A 12,558-nucleotide genomic window follows, 5' to 3' on the forward strand; every position below is an offset into this window, starting at 1 on the left:
CAATGTTTCTTGTAAACTTAAAAAGCAACAGACATAGAAACTATAATTATTACAATATGAAAATCAAACGTAAGGATTTATTTTTAATTGAAGTCCAAATTAAAGTTTTAATATTGAATTATTTCTTTAAATGTAAAAAAATATTGTGATAATTTTTGTGATAGATAGTTTTAAATTTATTTATTTTCTTTTATTACGATTATTACGATTATTTAATTTCTTTTTATACGTGTGTAACCATGTTCTCATTTGTGCAACTGTTCGTTTTTTATTAGCCAGACACGGAGTACTAGATATAAGATTCTGCATTTCTGTTCCAGTTATTAGTGTATTAGTTTGTAATTTTTTTCCAAATGCGTCTAATACAACTTTTATCTCATCTGGTTCCCAAGTTGATCGTTTAACAGGTGCCGTAAATGCATCTGCACAAAAAAAATTAAACGCATTTTCACAAATCATACATAAATTCTTTTTACTTTGTGATTATAATATCAAGTAACACATTATTGGCTTATTGGTCGAATGTACATGGTAAATTAGATCCTTACCTCCTGATCTACGTTTTTTTTGTACCGCTTTTATTTCAGTTTGGGTACGCTTTTTATACACTGGGATAGATAATGAACCTGCATTAGAAACATGTTAAAATCAGAAAAAAGCGATCTGTATATTTTAAAAATAAGTTTTATACTCACTATCACTTGATTGTTGCAAACAACTAATTTCTTCAGATATTTCATTATTCTCTGTGATTTCCGTGCTTACATCACTTTCAGCCTCGCTGTCGCTTTCATCAATCAAATTGTTCGCTGCATCTCTCACGCCTTGTGCAGCTTCTAGAAGTTGTGAGACTTCTGTAATATCTTTAACTATTACTGGCTTTCTATATACTTCCTTGTGAATTTTTTCATGATGGCCCATGAAATTGGCCAGATCTGTAATCTGATTGTCCGTTAAATTAAGAGTAATTCCCATAGTGGCTATATGTTTTCTGAGTGTAGTACCACGTAATGTATCAGGAAATTCAGTTCCGCTCTCTTTAGCAAAACGCAACATGACTCGATATGCACATAAATGTCTATCAATAATTTTATCATGTCCTGGAATACCAAATAAGTAAGGATTTTTCGAGTGTACTTTGGCTTTATTTCTTAACTGTAAAAACGTTTGTGCACATTCCAAATTTAGTTCATCTAGTATTACAGGAACAGTTCTTCCTAATTTTCCACGTATACAAAAGCGTACATATTTTTGTGCCTGTTCTTTTTTATCTGTAGATAATCCACTGAACGTATCGATATTGTCATTAATTCTTTCGTAATTTTTGAAATCAGAAATTAATATTCGCTCAGTTTCTCCTGGCCGGCGGCGGTTAAATAACTGTATTGATGTCAAAGTAGCTTCTCCAAGAGAAATCCAAGCAGATAATGAAAATTTCCTTTTCAAATTACTGTACGATTTTTTTTGTACTTTTAATAGATAAGCTCGCAATTTTTGTATGTCCTCCATTGTAGGAAGTTTTGTAATTTTTTGTCTTCTAAATTGAGTTTGAGATTCGACTACGGTTTTGTTAACACTTGCTCCATAATCAACGGTTAATAGCTTTAAAAAGTTTTTCGCGTTTGTTTTCGTGCTATCATTATGTTCTTTTATGCATTTTGTTATTAAAAGTTCGCCAATATACTTCACGTAAGTACCAAGATTAGATGCAATGGCAGGCTTTTCATAGGTATCTTTTTCTTTGTTATATTGTGCAACAATATTTACGGCATCTAAAAAAGTATCGTAATATTTTGGGTCGTAAATAGAAGTAAAAGACGTTATATCATTATTAATATTTCTCATCGCTATCAATAGGCGACTTACAAGCCGCAATCGAGCTCGAATCATTTGTAAATGATGCGATGAGTGCCTATATTTTTTGCACTGGAAATTTGCATATAATAGTAATAAACTATCGTAACGAATATTGCGCGTTACGTCATCAGATCTCATTGCTGGTAATAGTATTCGCCGTACTTTCTCATCAGCTTCTTTGAGACATTTGCCTTCTATCCTCCGACCCATTACTTTAACGATGCGACTTTTTTCTCCTCTCCGACCTGTACAATTTTTGAAATGATGTCTTATTGTCGATTTTAAATAATGACCCTTGCAATTCCCACATGCCAAATAATTGTTAAGAATCTTAGGTTGATTTTCTCTTGCTCGTCTACATGGAATAAAACCTTGACCTTCATATTGTTTTTCAATGTTGAATTTAAAATTTCCTTTTTTTCTTAAAGTATCGATGATCTTTCTTCTTTCGCTACAACCTTTAGGTAAATATTTAAACTTTTGAACATCAGGTTCCTTAGAATGGACTAATTCAAAATGTCGAGCAATTTTGCTTGCATTTTGTGACAGAACACACACATATATTTTTTTGTGCCAGCACGTTTTGTAGGTACTACCGTTTGCTCATCTTGCCGAGTTTCACACCCCTCAATATTACTAACATCCATGCCTGTAGATATCGTCGAATCATTATTTTGTGTGCTAGAAATCTGTTCTTTACATTTGTTGTTATCTTCATGTTCTGATTTCTCTGTTTCTTCAGAATCACTCGCAGCTGACGAATATTCACTTTGTACATAATCAGGATCACTTTCAAAATCTTTCTCTATTTCAAGAAAAAAAATATAAAATAATAAGTATAAGCACATTAGAAAATAATCATACAAATTAAAATAACAACATGTAATACAACTTTAATACCTTGTATTTCAGTATCATTCTCTTGAGCAAGGCACAACTCGTTTACATTGTTTGTTTCCATTTCTTGAATTTTGCAGGAAGTTGAAGAAAACTGTTTTTCGGCACTATTATCCAATATTGAATTAAAAGATACATCTATGACATAATAAATAAGCAAATAATATATATTACTTAAATAGCTAATTAGTAACTAACAATAAGTAAATAGTAACTATAAATTAATTTGCCTGCTAATATAGGAAAGTAATGGCAAATACAAAATAATACAACTCTAATACCTTGTATTTCAGTATCATTCTCTTGAAGGCACAACTCGTTTACATTGTTTGTTTCCATTTCTTGAATTTTGCAGGAAGTTGAAGAAAACTGTTTTTCGGCACTATTATCCAATATTGAATTAAGAGATACATCTATGACATAATAAATATACAAATAATATATATTACATAAATAGCTAATTAGTAACTAACAATAAGTAAATAGTAACTAATTAATTTGCCTGCTAATATAGGAAAGTAATAGCAAATACAAAACCCAATAGTTTTATTTACAATTTGTACAAAATAAAAAGACAACTATACCTGTATCTAATAAATCAGAAAATTGACCAGAATTTAAAAAGTTGCTATCAATTACTCCCTTTTCAAGTATATCGGTTACTATCGGCGAAATACTTAGATCATTACTAACGTCAGTGTTTACATTTATGTCATTTTTAGCAAAATCATTAATATTAGATATGATGTCTGTGTTTGCAGATGAAGAGCAATTATCGTCTGAAACATGAAAAAATATTACATACATTATTATAAGCAAAGTTTATTTTACATATTAATTGATATTATAATTAAATAGAAATGATAATATAAAAATGCGAATTAGTATTTTTACACATTAATAAAATCAAAAGCATAGACTTGACCTTTATCAAGTTAAGTTCAATATCAATTTAAAACAAATTTATTTGCATTTATTTTTACTTAAAATATATAAAAGCTTCAGAGATATTAATACTAGTAATACATTTTAATTCTTATATATATACAGCAACATACCTTTAACATTATCAATGCATGATTGTCCTCGTATAACGCAGACGTTATCTATAGTCTCGATATTAGTAATCTTACATCTACAAATAAAAATATTTAATATTTACTTCCATGCAAGAATACAAAAATTACGATTTTAAAAATACCTACTTATTTGTTGTCATTGCAACGGGATCTAATTCCGCAGTTATGGGATCTAATTCCTTTTTTTATAACTACCTGCAATAGACGACATATTTCACTCTGTGAGTTAAATTATCAGTATGCATGCACACTTTATGCAAGATATTAATTTAAAAAATTATATAAAGGTTAAGTCAATAAAATAAAATAATTAACATATATTTTTAGTGTCATGCAATTAAAAATAAAAGAAACCAAAAAATTATCCTTCTTTTATCGATCTTTGTTGATATTTCAGATATGCAAATATCTGACACAGATATTATATTTTTAGAAATATGCCTGGTACTTTTTTATATATTAAAATAAAAAACTTGTACGTCAAAGACACTTACCATTATCTGTATTTATCCTTCGCGTTGCTTCAACATTTCTCCCTTTATTCATTTTATAACGCGTTAATAAAACTTGTGGTGTCATACCTTGAAATGATAAAAACACAAAAATCTAGGTTATATTATGTTAAAGATCAATGACTAGAAATCCATGTTATTGTAATACACAAGATCTTATTGTACATTTAACAAATAATATGTTTAAATAAAACGTATATACAAAACACAACAAAACATCCTGATTATATACTTACTGGCTGATATCAATAGCTTTTGCTCTTTCACTTTTCGTACATTACGTTTCCTTAATGAATACATTTTAGTACTCATCAAAAGATTAATTTGCACAACTATTCTATTTGTACACCGACTATCACTGACACAAATCTATCAACTTATATAGAAATATAAAATTACGCATACTAAACATGCACTAATGCTGGCCACACACACTTTCCGTTATGGCTTCGCGCGATATCCAGTGAACGTACAGCCCTCCGCTCATCGCAGCACGCTCATTGGTTGGATTCAAAGGTAAGAACCAATCACATTCAATTGCTATTTAGCGGTTCAGTGAGCGGTCGTGCTTCTGGATGCCCCTATTGGATGGGCGCGTTCAGCAGAACAAACCGCTCAGTAGCGATTGAACGTGATTGGCTCTTACTTTTAGACCGAGCAAATCAGCGTAGCGTATTGATAAAACGACACTCAACAGTTGTGTCTGCTGAACGCAGCCAATATCGCGCGTTGCGCGTAATCATGCTGTAGTGCGATTCTGTAAGTGCCCATCTACAATAGGTGTTTTAAGCCCTAAGCCTTACGAAATTGTTCAATCACAGTTGAATTTGAGGAGAATAATTGACTGTGATTGGTCAATTTCTTAGGGTTTAGGGCTTAAAACACCTATTGTAGACGGGCACTAAGGGCCAAAGCACATAATGCCCGTATCACACTAGCGATTGGCGATTGCATCTGCGTTTGCGTCTACGTCTTTTGACCAATCAGAACGGAAATCGCGAATCGCAATCGCTAGCAGCTACTTTCTGATTGGTCAACAGACGTAAACGCAAACGTAGATGCAATCGCCAATCGCTAGTGTGATACGGGCATAACATGGCGTAGCGATATATGACGGTCATAGACCTCGACCTGACAAATCGGGATACGCCAAAGCTTGTGCGTTACTTACGTCCACGACTACGACTGTCATATGTGCTTTGTAAACATGTAAACTCTGCAGAATAGATTGAATTTGATGCCAGATTGTACATACATAAGCGGGGAGCACAGACTTTTGCATAAAGGCCAGTTTACACGCAATGATTAGTGGCGCCAATCGATTAACGTCAATAAAAATGCAAGTGTAAACACTTGATATAAACTGGCGCTAGTATGTGGCGTTTACAGGCGGTTATTGGCCAAAGCATATAACCTCAAAATTTGAGGTTATATGCTTGCTGTCATTTACTGTGTGTTTAATAAATGTTAAATATTTTCCATATTATACGCCAATCACTGTGTAAATACTTGTGAGTTTGCTAGTCGGTTTCTGGCGCCAATATGAATGCCAGTCAGTTAGCGCCACTAATCATTGCGTGTGTAAACTGGCCTTTACACATAATGCGTAACCATAAGAAAATTGATTGGTCCATATACATGTGCATAAGGAAATAGACCAATCAAGGCCATCGCACACAAACTTGCATAAGCTGCATAAGCATAGCATAAGACCGCTGGACCAATGAGCATCTTACGTAAATCAATATGGCGACTTTATGTTGGATGCTCATTGGTTTAGCGGTCATATGTTACGCTTATGCTAAGCTACGCAATTTTGTGTGCGATGGCCTTCAATTTTCTTATGGTTATGCATTATGTGTTATGCAAAAGTCTGTGTTTTTCGCTATAAACCATACATCATGGTGTAAATTATACAAGATGTGTTCATGCGTATGCAACATTTCTAACGGCCAATGAGAAATGATGTAAGATACCGCCATTGCGACAATTTGAATTAATTTTTTCGGGAAACGTTTTTATAAGTCTTTATTGAGTGTGATGTTATATGTTCAAATGATCTGTCGAATTTCTGTTTTTTTTAGGACTCAGAGATCAAAAGACAAATATGTTACAGTCACTTACAATTAGTATAACTTTTGATCTAAACACTTAAATATTGCCGTATCTGGCATCTGTGCAGAACTGTAAGAAATTTGTTTCGAGTATAAGCGCATTATATTTTACATCATGCTGCAGACGCAACAGCATGTGTTTTCTTTATACTAATTGATTCATCTCATTTTAATTTTTATTCTTCTCAATATATATTTTAATATTTTGATAAACTGCGCATATGTTGATTATTAAAGATCCAGCAGCCAATAAGTCAGGTTACTATGGCCTATTAGTTTACACCAATCACTTGATACATGTATTAAATAGTAAATAACTAGTAAATTAGTTTGATTGGCCATTATTGGCTGATCAAATATACTATTTGATACGCGTATCAAGAGATCGGTGTAAACTAGGCTTATGACCCATTAAATTAATGCACTACTGTACATATACATACACCATTCGATTTTAATATTCTCATTGTAAGAACCTGAATATTTCTCAAAAAAGATATGCTTGATACATTGTATAGAATGTAGATTTCAATATTAGACGTTAAGAAACATTATTTGCAGTAAGGTGAGAAAGTTTAAAGATTGAGAAAAATGTACATGAGTAAAATAGAATAGTTTGCAGTGTTCGCCACTGGTTCAGAATCATGCACAGGTAATTCTTCAGTTTAGCTACCTCAGCACAGAAATCGATGCAATTAGGCTTAATCAACGCGTTTTTGCACGAAACGAACGAATCTGGCAGAAAAAAGTGTCGCTCTGCCACGCGAAGCGAGATATTAACAGTTAAAGTTGACAGGAATCAGGTTATGATTCCCGTCATACCGACGAGATGTAGCGACTGGTAGCGACATAAACATGCCCCGCGGGGGCATATGCGCATGCTCAGTGGCCGCACGCGCATGCAAAACTGCGCCAATTTTAAATATGATGACTGGTCAATCATGCGGAATAATCAAGCGTCTTAATTCAAGCAGTTAGGTATCACGCTGAGAGTTTGTTTAGTTTTATTATGCGGGGGAAGGGGTTCCGCCGCAGGCTACTTCTATGTAAAAATCACAACTTCTATAAAGCAGGGCATATACACACGTGTGTATGCCCTGCTTTAACGGAAATCACAACTTCTATAAAGCAGGACATACACACGTGTGTGTGTGTGTGTGTGCCCAGTACATGCGTGGGCGGGGAAATTTTGCTCTCCTGCACCCCCCTCCCCATGCATGTACTTTATAATTTCGCTTTACAACTTAGCATGTACTTTAAGTTGTAAAGCGAGTTCCACGCTGCCTACCGGCGGGGTGGGTGCGGGGGAGGGGGGGGCCGAAGGCCCGCCCCTCGCACCCCCCCCCGTTGTGTGTGTGTGTGTGTGTGTCCACGCGAAACGAGGTGCCACATGGGTTCATGACGCGCTTTACAACTTAAAGTACATGCTAAGTTGTAAAGCGAAATTATAAAGTACATGCATGGAAAGGGGGGTGCAGGGGAGCAAAATCCCTTCGCCCACGCATGTACTTAAACGAGCTTGTAAAGCGCGTCATGAACCCATGTGGCACCTCGTTTCGCGTGGACACACACACACACACACACAACGGGGGGGTGCGAGGGGCGGGCCTTCGGCCCCCCCCTCCCCCGCACCCACCCCGCCGGTAGGCAGCGTGGAACTCGCTTTACAACTTAAAGTACATGCTAAGTTGTAAAGCGAAATTATAAAGTACATGCATGAGGAGGGGGGTGCAGGGGAGCAAAATCCCCCCGCCCACGCATGTACTTAAACGAGCTTGTAAAGCGCGTCATGAACCCATGTGGCACCTCGTTTCGCGTGGACACACACACACACACAGACGTGTGTATGCCCTGCTTTATAGAAGTTGTGATTTTCGTTGAAGCAGGGCACACACACGTGTGTATATGCCCTGCTTTATAGAAGTTGTGATTTTTACATAGAAGTAGCCTGCAGCGGAACCCCTTCCCCCGCATAATAAAACTAAACAAACTCCCAGCGTGATACCTAACTACTTGAATCAAGACGCTTGGTTATTCCGCACGATTGACCAGTCAATAGTCATCATATTTAAAATTGGCGCACTTTTGCATGCGCGTGCGGCCACTGAGCATGCGCGTGCGGCCACTGAGCATGCGTATGTGGCCGCAGGGCATGTTCAGTGTTGCTACATCTCGTCGGTATGATGGGAATCATAACCTGATTCCTGTCAACTTTAACTGTTAATATCTCGCTTCGCGTGGCAGAGCGACACTTTTTTCTGCCAGATTCGGTTGTTTTGAGCAAAAACGCGTCGAATAAGCCTAATTGCATCGATTTCTGTGCTGAGGTAGCTAAACTGAAGAATTACCATAATTTTATATGCATGGATATTTTTGAGGACTTTTAAAGTACACATAAAGACAAAATATTGTCTTAACACATAAATTTTTCGCGCGTATCGGGACATATTTGGAGTGCGTGCTTGTGTATGCATATTCGTGTATGTACCATAATTATTGGTTATGTCGGTATTATCACGAAACGGCACACTGTCTAAAGGTATATCGTATATCTAGACAAACTTGCATAGCGCATAAACATAAGCATAAGAAAATTGATTAATCCATATACATATGCATAAGGAAATAAATTAATCCGTTTTTTTATGCATATGCTTATACACCTATATGCAAGTTTGTCTGGATTGACCTTTAATGCAACTAATATTTTATGTGCTCTATACCTAGTATATAAATCTATTATCTATGTTACTTTTTAAATCTGATGTTTTCACATAAATAAAATGTTGATATATCAAACTATAAAATGTCAGTCAGCCTCTAGCTATTTTGAAACAGCTGTTTGAATTGCTATTTCTCGAATAACCAACAATGATACAGGCAAATGCACATACGAGTACACACTCCGAATATGCGCATGAATTTATGTGTTAAGGTAATCTTGTCTCTGTGTATTTATTTTAAAAGTCCTCAAAAATATCCATGTATATAAAATTGTTGATATTATGCAAAATATGGTATAGTTATCAATTATAGCTATAAGGTAATATTACTGAGTTCAAAGTGGATTAAAATATATAAAGTTTCAATTTTATATATCCGTGTCCCCATAATAGTCCATACGTAAAATGTGTATATGTCCTCATATCAACCCATTGCCTATTAATATTTATATGTCCTTGAAATCGACCGTACATGTTAAATCATTTATAGCTTTGAGAAAAACGATATAGATGATTGCTAAAAGTAGCTATATTGATTAATCAATATTTACTGCTTCTAAATATATGCATGTATATAGGTCTTTTTAAATGTCCTTGAAATATACCAAAAACATATATATATATATATTTATATATAATTTATATAAATTATATATACATATATATATATTTTTTTTTTTTTAATTGTACAATTTTTTGAAAAGAGTTGAATTTCTTTAAAATTTGAATTTCTTTAAAATGTTTAATTTACAACGCAATTAATAATTTTAGTATTAGAAGACGGTCAGGACGCGCTAATCAGTAGGATGAGGAAAACTATTGACATAGAATGAGAAAGATGAGTAATCTAATTGAATTTGGAAAAAGTATAGTAAAAAATAATAATATATGTATTTATCAATCAATCATCTTTATTTCACTCTCCTTCCGGGATTGAAAAGGCGTTTTTTTTTTTTCAGGAAAAACGTTCCCAAAAACCTTTACAATTATACATTCAGTCATTAATCACATACATTTCTGTCATATACCGACCGTAGTCGAGATCGGGAGCTAACGATAGGTGGCGTGATGTACGTGACCGGTAGGCGTGAGGTAGGATGCGTGCGCGAACGAGCGACTGCGAGTCTTATACTTGTACACGGTCTGTAGTATCTGAACGGCACTGAGTGATAGAATAAACTCATGATACCGAACAAGGCATCATTTACTTGGCTACCCTAATACACCACAATTTCCTATGGCGTTTTCCAGGGACGTACCCAACCCTTTACATATATACTCGCGACCCAATTATACATTCATTATACCCGTGACCCAAGCGACCTAACATCATATTTCCACATCTCTCTGCCTCCTTCCTTCCTGGCGGGCCTCTTCGCTTTTGTCCGGCTCTCCCCCACCTTGCGTTCGGCGCCTTCCTTCCTTCTTTCACTGTCCTTACTTACTTTTTTTCCTATCATCGTCCTCCTCGTCCGACTCCATCAACAGACTCTCCTCCATCTTTTTCGTAATCTCATCCTCCTCAGTCCTCTTCCATCTCCCGCCTTCCTCCTCTCTCCTTTCTTTTCTCCTTTCTTTCTCCTCTCTTTCTCTTACCCTCGTCTCCACAGATTTATCCTCGTCCATTTTCACCCTCAATCTACTCCCTTCCTTTCTCCTTGCCTCCAAAACCTTCCACTTATCCTCCTCGCTCCCCATGCTTACTAACATCGTCATCCATTCTCCTCTCTGTCCTATCACACTTACCTCTTTTACCTCCACTTTCACCTTTAATCCATCCGTAAACAGTTCCTTCACCTTCTCCCAATTTGATTCCTCTCCTCCCCATATCTCTTTCTCAATCCTTATTATCACATTCTTCCTTCTCTTCTCGTTGTCGCTCTTTTCAAACTCCTCCGCCCACCATTTCCTCTTACCAGTCTTACCCTTACTCTCTTCACTATCATTCCTCTTCCTTTTACCCCCGCTCTGTCCATCCTGTCCACCTTTCTTTTCAATCTCTCTACCTCCTCCTTCATCTCCTCCTCTCTTCTTTTACATTCCTCCTTAACTTCCTTTATCATCTTCCATATTTTCTCTTCCACTATCTTTTCCACCGCCTTCTTCTCTATTATTATCTTCCCTTCCATCTTTCTTTGGTTATCTGTAACATGCACATATAATTACTTTCCTCTCCCTTACTCTGCTTTCTCTCCCGCCCCCCTCTCTTTCTCTCTGACCTATCACGCTTATCTCTTTCACCTCTACCTTTACCTTTGATCCTTCCGCAAACGATTCTTTCAATAATCACCGCTTACCTTTCTACTACCGTTCTCTCCGTCTCACAGTTCGCCCGCTCTACTACCACCACGTGCGTTTCTTACATGTTCACCTCGCTCTATCGATCCCTTCCTTCGATCTCTCGATCTCGCCGCTTATCCGTCGACACACGTTGCGAAGACGCGTGTTGCGCATCCGCCTTAGTTCCTTCTGCCGCTCTCGCCTCTTGTGCCATCTCCTCCGTCGCCAAAGCTCACCGTCAACTTAACCTCTCTCTCGGGCCTCCTCATCTCCAACAGATTTCCGCCGTCCAGCTATATTTTCCACCTCGTCTCCACCTCCTTTCGGCTTCCTTCACGCCTACCTTGCTTCCTCCACCTTTCCTCTCCCCTATATCACCTTTTTCCGATACTCTTTTCCTCCCTTTCCACGCTCCACCTGTTCCCCCGCCGAGGGCCACGGGGGATCTCCAATAATAATATATGTATTTATATATATGTATTTTTAGAGAAATAAACTTGATTGCAAAAAATTCATCAAATTTGGTTTATTCCGAAACAAAATTAATATAAACGAAAAAGTATAATTAAAGAAAGTTAAGGAAGGATAGAGGCAGATAGACTTTCAGAAAAGAAGCAAGAAGAAGATGCAGCCTGTAAATTTTATGAAAAAATTTGAAAAAAAAATTGTGCAAATTAGAAATGTGCACTTGGCTTCCTCATTAAATTAAAATTGTGCAAATTAGAAATTTGCACTTGGCTTCCTTATCAAATTGAGATGTGCGATTTGGAAATTTGCACATAGCAAAGTCACAATCTTGAAGTGAGAGAGTAGGAAATTAGCAAATTGAATCCACAATTGCTACGCGCGAAAAACTTTCTCTATGAGGAAGCCAAACTAAAAATTATGCATCTAATAAAATACAAGATTCCTCATAGAGGAGCTTTGAGCGCGTAGCAATACGTTGTGGATTCAATTTGCTAATTTCCTACTCTCTCACTTCAAAATTGTGACTTTGCTATATGCAAATTTCCAAATCGCACATTTCAATTTTATTATTTTTGTAATTCTTTATTTTTAATTCTAAGACACCTATTCTGTAAAGGCTGATTTATAG

At 36.1% G+C, this 12,558-nt stretch overlaps 1 pseudogene; it reads right to left on the minus strand.

Annotated features, from left to right (window-relative positions):
* On the minus strand, positions 1-2,880 carry LOC139786355 (uncharacterized; annotated as a pseudogene).
* Positions 2,881-12,558: the final 9,678 nt, after the last annotated feature.

Source organism: Temnothorax nylanderi, unplaced genomic scaffold, assembly GCF_030848795.1.
Source record: "Temnothorax nylanderi isolate EJ_2023f unplaced genomic scaffold, tnyl_v1.0 TNYL_tig1016_pilon, whole genome shotgun sequence".
NCBI classification, from domain to species: domain Eukaryota; kingdom Metazoa; phylum Arthropoda; class Insecta; order Hymenoptera; family Formicidae; genus Temnothorax; species Temnothorax nylanderi.